This window comes from Phascolarctos cinereus, unplaced genomic scaffold (assembly GCF_003287225.1).
Source record: "Phascolarctos cinereus isolate Bilbo 61053 unplaced genomic scaffold, phaCin_HiC Scaffold_4;HRSCAF=312, whole genome shotgun sequence".
Lineage (NCBI taxonomy): Eukaryota > Metazoa > Chordata > Mammalia > Diprotodontia > Phascolarctidae > Phascolarctos > Phascolarctos cinereus.
Genome location: NW_027555847.1, coordinates 680,399,944 through 680,410,933, shown reverse-complemented (window position 1 = coordinate 680,410,933; position 10,990 = coordinate 680,399,944).

Genomic DNA, 10,990 nt, shown 5'->3' with positions numbered 1-10,990 from the left:
GAACAAGGGCTTTGTTGTTGGGGCGCTGCCCCCATTACATACGGAGGCAAACAGCCACAGAAGCGCGTGATTCTGAGTCAGGGGGCTGGCTGCCGGACAATCGACAAAAGGAGAGCTGCTCCCTGGGGAAAGGGGGAAGAAGTGAGGGAGGGGGAGAAGGTCGTGAGCAGAAACTCGATACGAGAGAGCGCGTCAACTGTCAACAGCTGGCCTAGAGCCGTGCTGCAGCCTTACACCCCAGGAAACCGAAATCAGGCAGTAGGCAGAAAGAAAATCAGACCGCAAGCTTCAAAGAGATAATATATACGCAGCTTTGGTTAAGAATAAATACATGTAGAATTAGTAGCAACGGGTGGAAGCTGCAGCTTAATTTGGGGGATTGGTTATGTTTTTATTTTATTAATTTATTTTGATTTATCAGTAATCACTTCCATGTGCTTCTGAGTTTAAAATTTTTCTCCTCCTTCCTCCCCGCCACCCTTCCCAAGATAGGGCACAATCTGATATAATCTATACATTTACATTCCTATTAAACATATTTTCACATTAGTGATGTTGTAAGTAAGAATTAGAACCAATAGGAGGAACCACCAGGAAGAGGAAACAAAACTCAACAGAAGAGAAAAAAAAATATCAATTTAACTTCCATAGTTCTTTCTTTGGATGTGGATAGCATTTTCCATCAGGAGGCCTCTGGAGATGTTTTAGATCCTTGTATTGCGGGGAAGGGTTAAGTTTATCAATATTAGTCATTGCACAGCATGGCTATTATTGTGTACAACGTTCTCTTGGTTCTGCTCACTTCACTCAGCATCAGACCATACAAGTCTTTCTAGGTTTTTCTGAAGTCAGTCTGTTCATCATTTCTTATAACACAATAGTATTCTATTACATTCATATACTACAGCTTGCTCAGCCATTCCCCAATTGACAGGCATCCTCTCAAGATTTAAGCTTAATTTAAGAAAAAATTTTCTACCAATAAGAACTGTCCAAAAAACACATTGGCTTCCTCAGGCTGTTAGTGTACTGGGGGTCATTAGTATCATTAACAAGCATTTATTAAGCACCTACTAAATGCTAGGCACTGTGCTAAGCACCAGGGATACAGAAAAAAGGCAAAGACTTAAGTCCCTGACCTCAGGGAGCTCATGTTCTAATGCAAAAGACAATATACAAATAGGCCTTGAACTGAAGGCTAGATAACCACTTTTCAGGAGACTCCTGTTCTAGTGTGTTTGGACTAGATAACCTCAGAGATCCCATGTGACCCTAAGGTTATGTTTATTCCTGAGGCAGAGAACAAAAGATTGGCCATTGACCACAAAGCACTTTTCCCCTACTAGTCCTGAGAGTGAGACTAAGCAGGAAATATGTGTATTTTACAGAGAGGGATACTGAGGCTGAGTGACAAGAAATGCCTTGCCTCAAGTCACACAGTTGATAAACAGCAAAGTCAAAGCAAAAGCGCTGGATGTTCTATTTGAAAGTACAGCAATCTTTAGTACAAACAGTATTGTGTCTGGCTACATAGACAGATAGATAGAGAGAGAGATAGAGAGATAGAGAGATAGAGAGTTAGAAATGGATATAGATATCTTCTCTATATATATGTATATATACATATGCTCACAAAGAGGATATGGGGGAAGCCTCAGGTTTTATGTGTGTATAAGTATATATATGTATATGCATACATATTATATATAAAGAGTCCATATTATTAGTTGAGTTAGTAGAATCAATAGGACCCTGACAAAATCTGGAGACCTTACAGAATTCCAGAATCTCAGAGGCAGAAGGGATCTCAGAGGCCTTCTAGTCCAGCCTATCCAGACATAACCAAGAGCTCTATTTACAGTTATACCTTCCACATCACAGAGGTTAGGGGCTCGGTGCCCCTGTGATCTGGAAAATAAATGTAAAAATTTTTGGCCCTCCTTCTGTACCAGAGACATCTGAATTTTTTCTTTTTCTTTTATGGGGTGTTTACAGTACCTTATTGTAAAATATGGGTTAAGTATTTGGTTACAGGCTCTGTGTCGTCTGCTACTTCCACAAAGCTCCCCCAAATTCCCATTTAATTCCTTATGCTGACCCTCAATATATTGAAACTGCAATGGGGAAAGTCTCAATGTGGAAGGGATAACCGTACTGTTGCAAAAAACAAACAAACAACTGTTCAGGCTCCAATGATGAGTACATAGTACCTCCCAACACAGCCTATTTTACTTCTGGACAGTTTTAATTATCAGGAAGAAGAATAAAGCCTAATAAATTACATCAACCCTAGATGGACTTTCTATAATTTCCATTTATCCCCCTTAGTCTTGACCTCTAGGACCATGCAGAATAAAGCTAATTCCTCTTCCACAAGCCATCCCTTCAAATCCTTGAAGACAGCTATAATGTCCCCCTAAGTCTCCTATTCTGCAGGATAGATACACATAGTTCTTTAACCTATGCACACATAGCACTGTTCTCCATTCTTCTCACCATCTTGGTTGTCCTCATTTGTACGTACTCCGATTTGTCTACTTCTTTCCTGAAATGAATCTGGTACTACAGATGTAACCTGATCAGAGTGAGATATAGTGAAAAGATTACCTCCCTTGTTTTGGAGACTATGCCGTTCAAAGTAGTTGAAGATTGCATTCACTTTTTGGCTGTCAAATCACCCCAGTGACTTAAATACAACTTTCAGTCTATTTAAATACCCAGATATGTTCCATATAAACTATTTGTATGTTACCGTGTCTTCATCCTATATTTTTGATTTTTTTGAACCTGAGTAGACCTTTCTGTAGCTTATATAATAAGCTTATTCCAACACCCACTCTGACTGACAAATCCGGTCTCAGAAAATGACTAATTATAGACACCACGGTCCTCATACCAATTCCTACACACATTGATGAACCAGCCCCCCCACCCCACCCTCAAAGCATAGGCGGTGCATATTGACTTAGGAAACCACATAGTAATGCAATCCTTGTTCTATTGTATTTTTATTGATTTTGTTAAATATTTCCCGATTACATTTTAGTCTAGCTCCCATCACACTCTGGTGCTTTGCGACTTCATGAAGCCGTCACTGTGTTTTTGACACATTTGTTCCAGTGTAAGAGTTTATCTATCTCCTCTTCAGGGTGTTAAGGGTACCTGTGAGTGGCATTGGAATTTTCCTAACACTATCAGCTTGAGCCCCTATTCCAGTGCGTCCTCCCTGATAACAATCACCAGTTACAGTTAGTATCTCCTCCCAATATTATTTAACCAATTAACATCAATTCGCTTTTAAATAGTGTTAAAATAAAAACCCCTGTGAACTGCTAAAATGGAATAAACCCAAGTTCCAAAAGGGGAACCTAGAATGAGCCAGATTATAATCACAGTTTACAAAGATTATAACTGCATTTATTTTTTTATTTTTCATTTTAAATTTATTTACTATTTTGTTTTTCCCCAATTACATGTAAAAATAATTTTTAACATTCATTTAAAAAATTTTGAGTTTGAGTTGAGTTCCAGATTCTCTCCCTTCCTCTCCCCCTCCCTTCCATTGAGAAAGCAAGCAATTTCATATTGGGTTATGCATGTGTAGTCATGCAAACCATTTCCATATTAGTCATGCTGCGAAAGAAAGCATAGATTAAAAAAAAATTCATTCACAGCTGATCATCTTACAATATTGCTGTTACTTTGTACACAGTACATTTCACTTTGCATCAACTCTGTAACTGCATTTATTGCCTGAGAAGAGGTCTGCAAGCTGAAGCAGGGAGACAATGTTCTCATCTGCTCAAAGGGGAGTGGGAAAGGGTGAGGTATTTATACATATTTGAGGTATTTAGTACTAAGTCAGGGTTAAAGGAGAAACACAATAAATTAGGAAGTCAGACAGGAAGTGGGGGTCCAGGGAGAAGATATCTGTAAACACAATAAATCAGAAAGCAGGATGTTTCCTGCTCTAAATTTAGGTAAGACAGAAACCAAGATGTTAGCTTTTCTCTCCGAGCTGGTCAAGACTAGTTTCAGCAGTTGCAAGTCTCTGAATTCAGGTAACGTTTACCTCACAAAGGATTACTGGTATATCAAGCAACCCTGGGTATCAGAAGTCCCTCCTGATTGGCTAGTTGTTATGCTATTCCATCGTCTGGTTCCCCATGGAAAAGGGATGCTCTAGCATATTTAATCGGTTAGAAACTGAAGGGATGCCTATCAACTGGGCAATGGTTGAACAAGTTATGATGTACGAATGTGATGGAATACTACTATGCTATAAGAAATGATCAAGGGGATGGTTTCAGAAAAACCTGGGAAGACCTATATGAACTGATGCACATTGAAGTGAACAGAACCAATAGAATAATCTATACAGTAACAGCAATATTGTAAAGATAATCAGCTGTGCAAGACTTAGGAATTCTGATCAATAAAATAACCCACCATAATTCCAGAGGATTCATGACATAAAATACTCTTCACCTCCAGATAGAGAAGTGATAGTCTCATAGTGCAGATTGAAACATATTTTGAGATCTCTTTCCTGAGCCGATTGGTAGATTCTTTCAATGCCTGTTTTGCCCTCTGGTTCCAGGATATCAGGGTAGTTTTCTTTGACAATTTCTTGAAAGATGCTAAACAAATCTTCCTTTTGATTATCGCTTTCAGGTAGTCCAATGATTCTGATATTGTCTCTCATTTTTCCAGTGAGGTCTTTTACATTTTCTTTTTGTTTTTTCATTCTTTTAAATTTTGATTTGGTTGATTCTTGATGTCTCATAGTGTCATTAGCTTCCACTTGCCCAATTCTAACTTTTAAGGAGTTGTTTTCCTCACTTAGCTTTTGTACTTTTTTTTTTCCATTTGGCCAATTGTAGTTCTTAGGTTTTCTTCAGGGGATTTTTGTATCTCCTTTTCCATTTAGCTGATTCTACTTTTTAAGCAGTTGTTTTCTTTTTCCAAGTTGTTGACTCTTTTTTTTTTTTGATAATTCTCTTGCATCACTCTCATTTCTTTTCTCAATTTTTCTTCTACCTCTATTATACTATTTTTAAATTCCTTTTTGAGCTCTTCCATGAGTTCTTTCCGGGCTTGAGATCACTTCCCATTTTGGGGGGAGGGCTTTGCCCATAGATGTTTTGACATTGTTCTCTTCTGAGTTTGTGTCCTGGTCTTCTCTGTCACCATAATAGCTTTCTATGGGCAGATTCTTATTTTGGTTTTTGTTCATCTTTTTCGGCCTTTTTCCTTTTAAATTTGAGCTCTCCTCCCAACGTAGAAGGGGCACTGTTTCAGGCTTCTTGTCCCAGGGGCTATAGGCCCTGGTGCTGCACTGATGTTACTCTGAGGCCTACAGGGACCCTCCTATCTGGTGCTGTGATGAGGGGGTGGGGTTGGGGGTAGCTGGTGCTGATGGAGGCTGTAGGAGTCTGGCAGCTTACCTCGTGCTGGGCTGGGCTACTAGTGCTGGTGTCTGGTGTGTGTTGAGGCTGGGGGGTGGTGTTTCTATGTGTCCCCAGGGCTACACTGAAACATGTGGCAGTTCTTGGAGCTGGAGTCTGCCCATTCCCCTGGCTATGCTGAGGCATGTAGGGGGTCCTGATGGCATTTTCCTACTCCACCACACTGTGGCTCAGGATCTTCACTGGTTTGCTGAGGTAGAGTTTGCTGCTGGCTTGCTGGGACACGTCCTGTCCTGTATTGCACTCCCTTTTTACCAGAGTGAGACAGACCTTTCCTGTCAATCTTCCAAGTTTCTTGGGTTCAAAGATTTTTTTACCCTGTCTTTTTTGGTGATTCTGATGTTCCCAGATTTGTTTTGGGGTGCTATTTTTATAGGTGTTTGGAGGGGAATATGGGAGAGTTATGGTGATTTACTGCTTACTCCACCATCTTGGTTCTAGAAGTCTGTGCAGATCGAAACATAAGTTTCTATCTTTTCTTTATTTTTCTTGGTTTTTTTTTAGCATAGCTAATGCAGAAATATGTTTTACATGGCTTCATAAGTATAACGGCTATCATATTTCTTGCCTTCTCAATAGATGGGGGAGGAGATGGAGGGAGGGAGAGAATTGGAAACTGAGAATAAAAATAAAATAAAATATTTTTTAAAAATTGGGCACTGATTTTTTTTTTAGTATCACCTGCATTTCCCCTTAATGTCTTCCTACTCTACTCTCCCAGAAGGTCGTCTCTTATAACAAAGAATTTTTTAAGAGGAAGAAAAGGGAAAAAACTGGAAGACCAGTCAATATATGAAAAAAAAAGACTCTGATGTTATTTGCAATGTTCCACCCACAGGAACCTCCACCTCTTCAGAAGAGCAAGGAAATGACTTCTCATTTCTCTTCTTTGGGGCCAAGTGTGTTCTTTATAATTTTGTAACATACATTTTAATTTTTTTCTTTTAATAGTATTTTATTTTTTTCCAACTACATGTAAAGACAATTTTTAACATTCATTTTTAAAATAAAATTTTGAGTTCCAAATTGTCTCCCTTTCTTCCTGCCCTCCCTCCTCCCTAAGATGGTAAGCAATTGTGTATGTGCAATCACATAAAATATATTTCCATATTAGTCATGTTGTGAAAAAAGAAATGAAACAAAAGGAAAAAAACTACCAAAAAATAAAGTGGAAATAGTATGCTTTGATCTGCATTCAGATGCCATCATTCTTTCTCTGGATGTGGATAGCATTTTCCATCATGAGTCTTTGGAATTGTCTTGGCTCATAATATTGCTGAGAAGAACTGAGTCAGTCATAGCTGATCATTGAACAAGTAATATACAGTATTGTTTTTGAGTTGTTCTTTCTGTTTATGTTGTAGATATTGCATATATTGTTTCCCAGCTCTGCTTACTGCATTTTGCATCAATCCATATAAGTGTTTCCATGCTTGTCTGTATTCATCATATTTGTCATTTCTTAAATCAGAGTAATATTCCATTATATGCAAGCACCACAATTTATTTAGCCATTTCCCTAATCAATGTGCATCTACTTCGTTTCCAGTTCTTTGCTACCACCAAAGCGTATCAGTATCAATGATAATGATGATGATAATGATAATGGTAGTGAATAATATCATTAGCTCTAACTTTCCTGATTTCAATACTGCCAGTATCTATAATTACATCAGTGTTTGTTGCTCTCTCTGTTGCTATAGATCTCAATCCCTTCATGCATTCCTAGATAGCTTCACAAAAAACTGTGGCCAACAGCAGTCCTTACTTGATAACAGCCACTAAAGCAAAAAGGAGGTGGGGGGTCCCCATTCATCAGCGACCTTGCCCTCTAGATTGATCAGACTTCCCATCTATGGATGTATCAGGACTCTTCTAGCCTCTTCCTGTGAAGGGCTGTCTTTCCCTCATTTTGTCAGCATGGTGGCGATAAACACTTGTTATTGGACAAATGTCCTATCTAGACAAACCTAAGGCTGGATCTACTTTTACCTGTTTTGATTCTTTCCTAAGTATTGGTGACTGAGTAGTAATCTTGAGATGGATATTTCCAGCTTTTGAGGCAAACTTGTGAGTTTGAGATGTTGGGAACTGGAGTCCTCAGTTGACATTTAAGGAGGAACCCTCCACAATTACTCCAGAGCTTCTTGGAGAGGATGATCAACATCAGGTGAATGAGCCCAACCCTTGACTTGGTTTGCCAGAAACATGTATGTGGAAGGATTTCTTTGGACCATGGACAGTTAAGGCGAAGGTGAAAAGCCAACTTAGCAGTCCCACAAAGTGCTTCATGTTTTGGTGTTTTAAGTCTAAAGGAAGAGGTTTCCACCCCCCCCACCTCAATTAATATAAATTAAAATAAATCTCAGAAGGCCTAGACACCTCATATATGACAGTTGAGTGGTAGAGGACTCCGAATTCAGGAACTGAGGATTTCAGGCCATTGAGAGAAAACAAATACCCCTCTTCATTGACCAAGTTATCTAGTCTCGTGGGAGATAACACATACAGCCAAGAGAAGAGACAGATTCGCCAAGGTCAAACAGAAGGTCTCCCAAGTAAAGGCAATGAGTAACAAGTGTTACCACCTTGTGAACTTTGAGAGTCTTTCAGACCTGGAAGTCTTTTTAGAATCAGCATCATGGCAACATCTGCATTGGAAGCTGAGAGACACACAGAGGGCATACTAGACACTACAATGAAAATTTCAGGACTCTAAAAGCTTACTGATCTTTGGAGCCCAGAAAAGATCTACAACAAGGAGAGACTCATGGAGGCTCCAGAAAGAGAAAAAAAGACTTCTGGTAACCAGGAGCCATTTTATTCCTTTGGCTCTGTTTATGTTCCTCACTACCATTTTACTCTAAATTTGAGCGGCCTTTCGCCAGGGACCTTGTGTATGAATATGCCCTTGGTTGTTTCCATAACAACTATCCTTGTTATAGCTGCTTAGTAAATACTTCATTTGAAAAGCAATTTAGTCTGGCTTATAGTCAATGGGAAGAACACCAGTGGGGGCTTGTGAGTGACAGTACTAGAAAATCCTATCCCACTCAGGGTTAGCCCTAGAATCCAGAGGAGAGTAGTAATCCAGCACCTTCTGGGAATTTGGACTAATACTTCTAGTGGAAGTTGGGAAATAGCCCCGGAGGGAGTGTTATGTAAATATCAACCTCCAGGGAGAATATAACAATAGTCAGGAGCTATTATTGCTGTTTGTTTAAGGCTCTGTTAATAGGCACTTGTGAATCTCTCGTGGTAAGCATTTCTCTTGTGTGAAAGAAATAAGCTATCTAATATCTAATTTGTACTATACACAGAGTACCTTTCTACTCCTTTCTTTTTGGGCATACTGTATACATGATCCAAACCTAGCCTTTTAGTGAATCTGTCTAGGGCTCTAGGATGGGAGTATATAAAGTCAGAGAGAGCCTGGGCCCTCTCTTTAGGGACCATCCTTCCCCAGGACTGAATCTGGTAGACATGTGCAGGTCCAGACCTAAGAGAGATCCTTCAGTGGGATAGAGAAAGGGTGAGCACCCCAGGCTGCTTGAGCCCAGCACCATTTCTGTGTGTGTTGTTACATGAATACGTGAGGCAGTGTGCACCTTAAAGGCAACTCATTTTTCCCTATGTGCCCTTTCCTTTTATGTCCAGAGGGTAAAGATCCCAGTTCATCCATAATGTCGGTGCCATGAATTGAACCGGTGGGGGGAGGGAGGGAGGATTTCCTTCCCTTGCTCTCCTCCCTTTTACCCTGAGACATGGGTCTGGGGGTGTCTGTTTCTGAACTGCTTCATTTACCCTTTTTAGTTTTAGGTGCCAGTGGTGATCCCCACTGATGAAGGAGTTCAAGCCGCCAGGACCTTAGAGCCAGATGGTTACATCTGTGATTGGTGATCTTTGGTGTTTCTACTGTAATTGTTTTGGGGCACCACAAACTACACCCATATAATAAAGGCGAACTTAACTGATAAATACTGTGTGTGTTCCAACTGCTCCACCAACCAGCTGTTCTGCTTCTTTCTCTCTCTCTCTGGGCCTCCCTGCTCCTTGAAACACAATATTGAAATTAGGCCAATTAATAACCCCACAATGGCCTCTAAGTGTTCCAGTGAAAGGAAGAGTCAGTCCACGTGGCTTATTTTAAGAAACTTCCACAGCCACCCTAACCTTCAGCAGCCACCGCCCTCATCAGCCAGAAGCCATCAGCATCGAGGCAAGACCCTCTACCAGCAAAAACATTATGACACTCTGAAGGCTCAGATGATGGTTAGCATTTTTTAGCAATAGAGTATTTTACAATTAAAGTATGTACATTGTTTTTCTAAACAGAATACTATTGCAACTTAACCGATTACAGTATAGTATAATCATAACTTTTACATGCACTGGGAAACCAAAAAATCTGTGTGACTTACTTTATTGCTATATTCTTTTTATTGCAGTGGTCTGGAATGGAACCTGTAATATCTGGGAGGTATGCCTATACTAGCTTTGTGACCCTGAGCAAGTCACTTAACTTCTGACTGCTTCAGTTTCTTTGACTATAAAATGGGAATAATAATAATGTCTACCAAGGTTATTGTGAGGATCAAATGAGATAATACATGTAAAGTACTTAGCACAGTGCCTGACACATAGTGAGAACTTACTAAATGCTTATTTCTCCCTTCTTCCTAGTCCTTTTTCTCTCTATATAGTCTTTTGGTGATTTCATCAGCTTCCATGGGTTCAAGGATCATCTATATATACAACCTTCTTCTCTCTCCTGAGCTCTGGTCCCTCATCACCAATTGCCTGTGGTCAGGAGATTTAGCAATTATTTACTATTTACCACACACACACACACACACACACACACGTATATACGCACACACATACACGTACACATACATACACACATATATATATGCATACATATATTTATACATATATGCATTAGTGTATGTCTATCCATTTATCTATATCTTCTTCATACATATTTATTTGCTTATTGTCTTTCTCATTAGATTATGAATTGCTTGAGGGTCAGGGATTGCCTGATGGTGGAAAGTGCTTAATAAATGTTTATTGACTGACTGAATGAATGTCTCCGCCTGGGTTCCATAAGTATCTCAAATGCAATATCTTCAAAACAAAATTCATTATCTTTTCCTCTAACTTCTCTATTTCTGTTGAAGGCATCATTATCCTTGCAGTTACTCAGCTTCAAAATCTCAGCATTATCTCGACTCCTTGGCCTCCATACCTTTCTCATTTCCCACCCTACTCTTCCATTCAAATACCCACTTCTCACTTCTGCTTCTGGGAACCAAGATGGCGGAGTAAAAAGGTAGTCACTCTCACTCTCCCCTATCAACCTCTGAAAACCCAGAAAATATCACCCCAGAAAAAAACCCTGGAACAACTGAAGACAAGAAAGGCAGGGAGCAGCAGTGCAGCAGCCTGGCAAAGGAGTCTCCCAGTGCCTCAGCAAAAATAAGGGAAGCAGCACTACAAAGGGCCCCAGGTGGATAAGC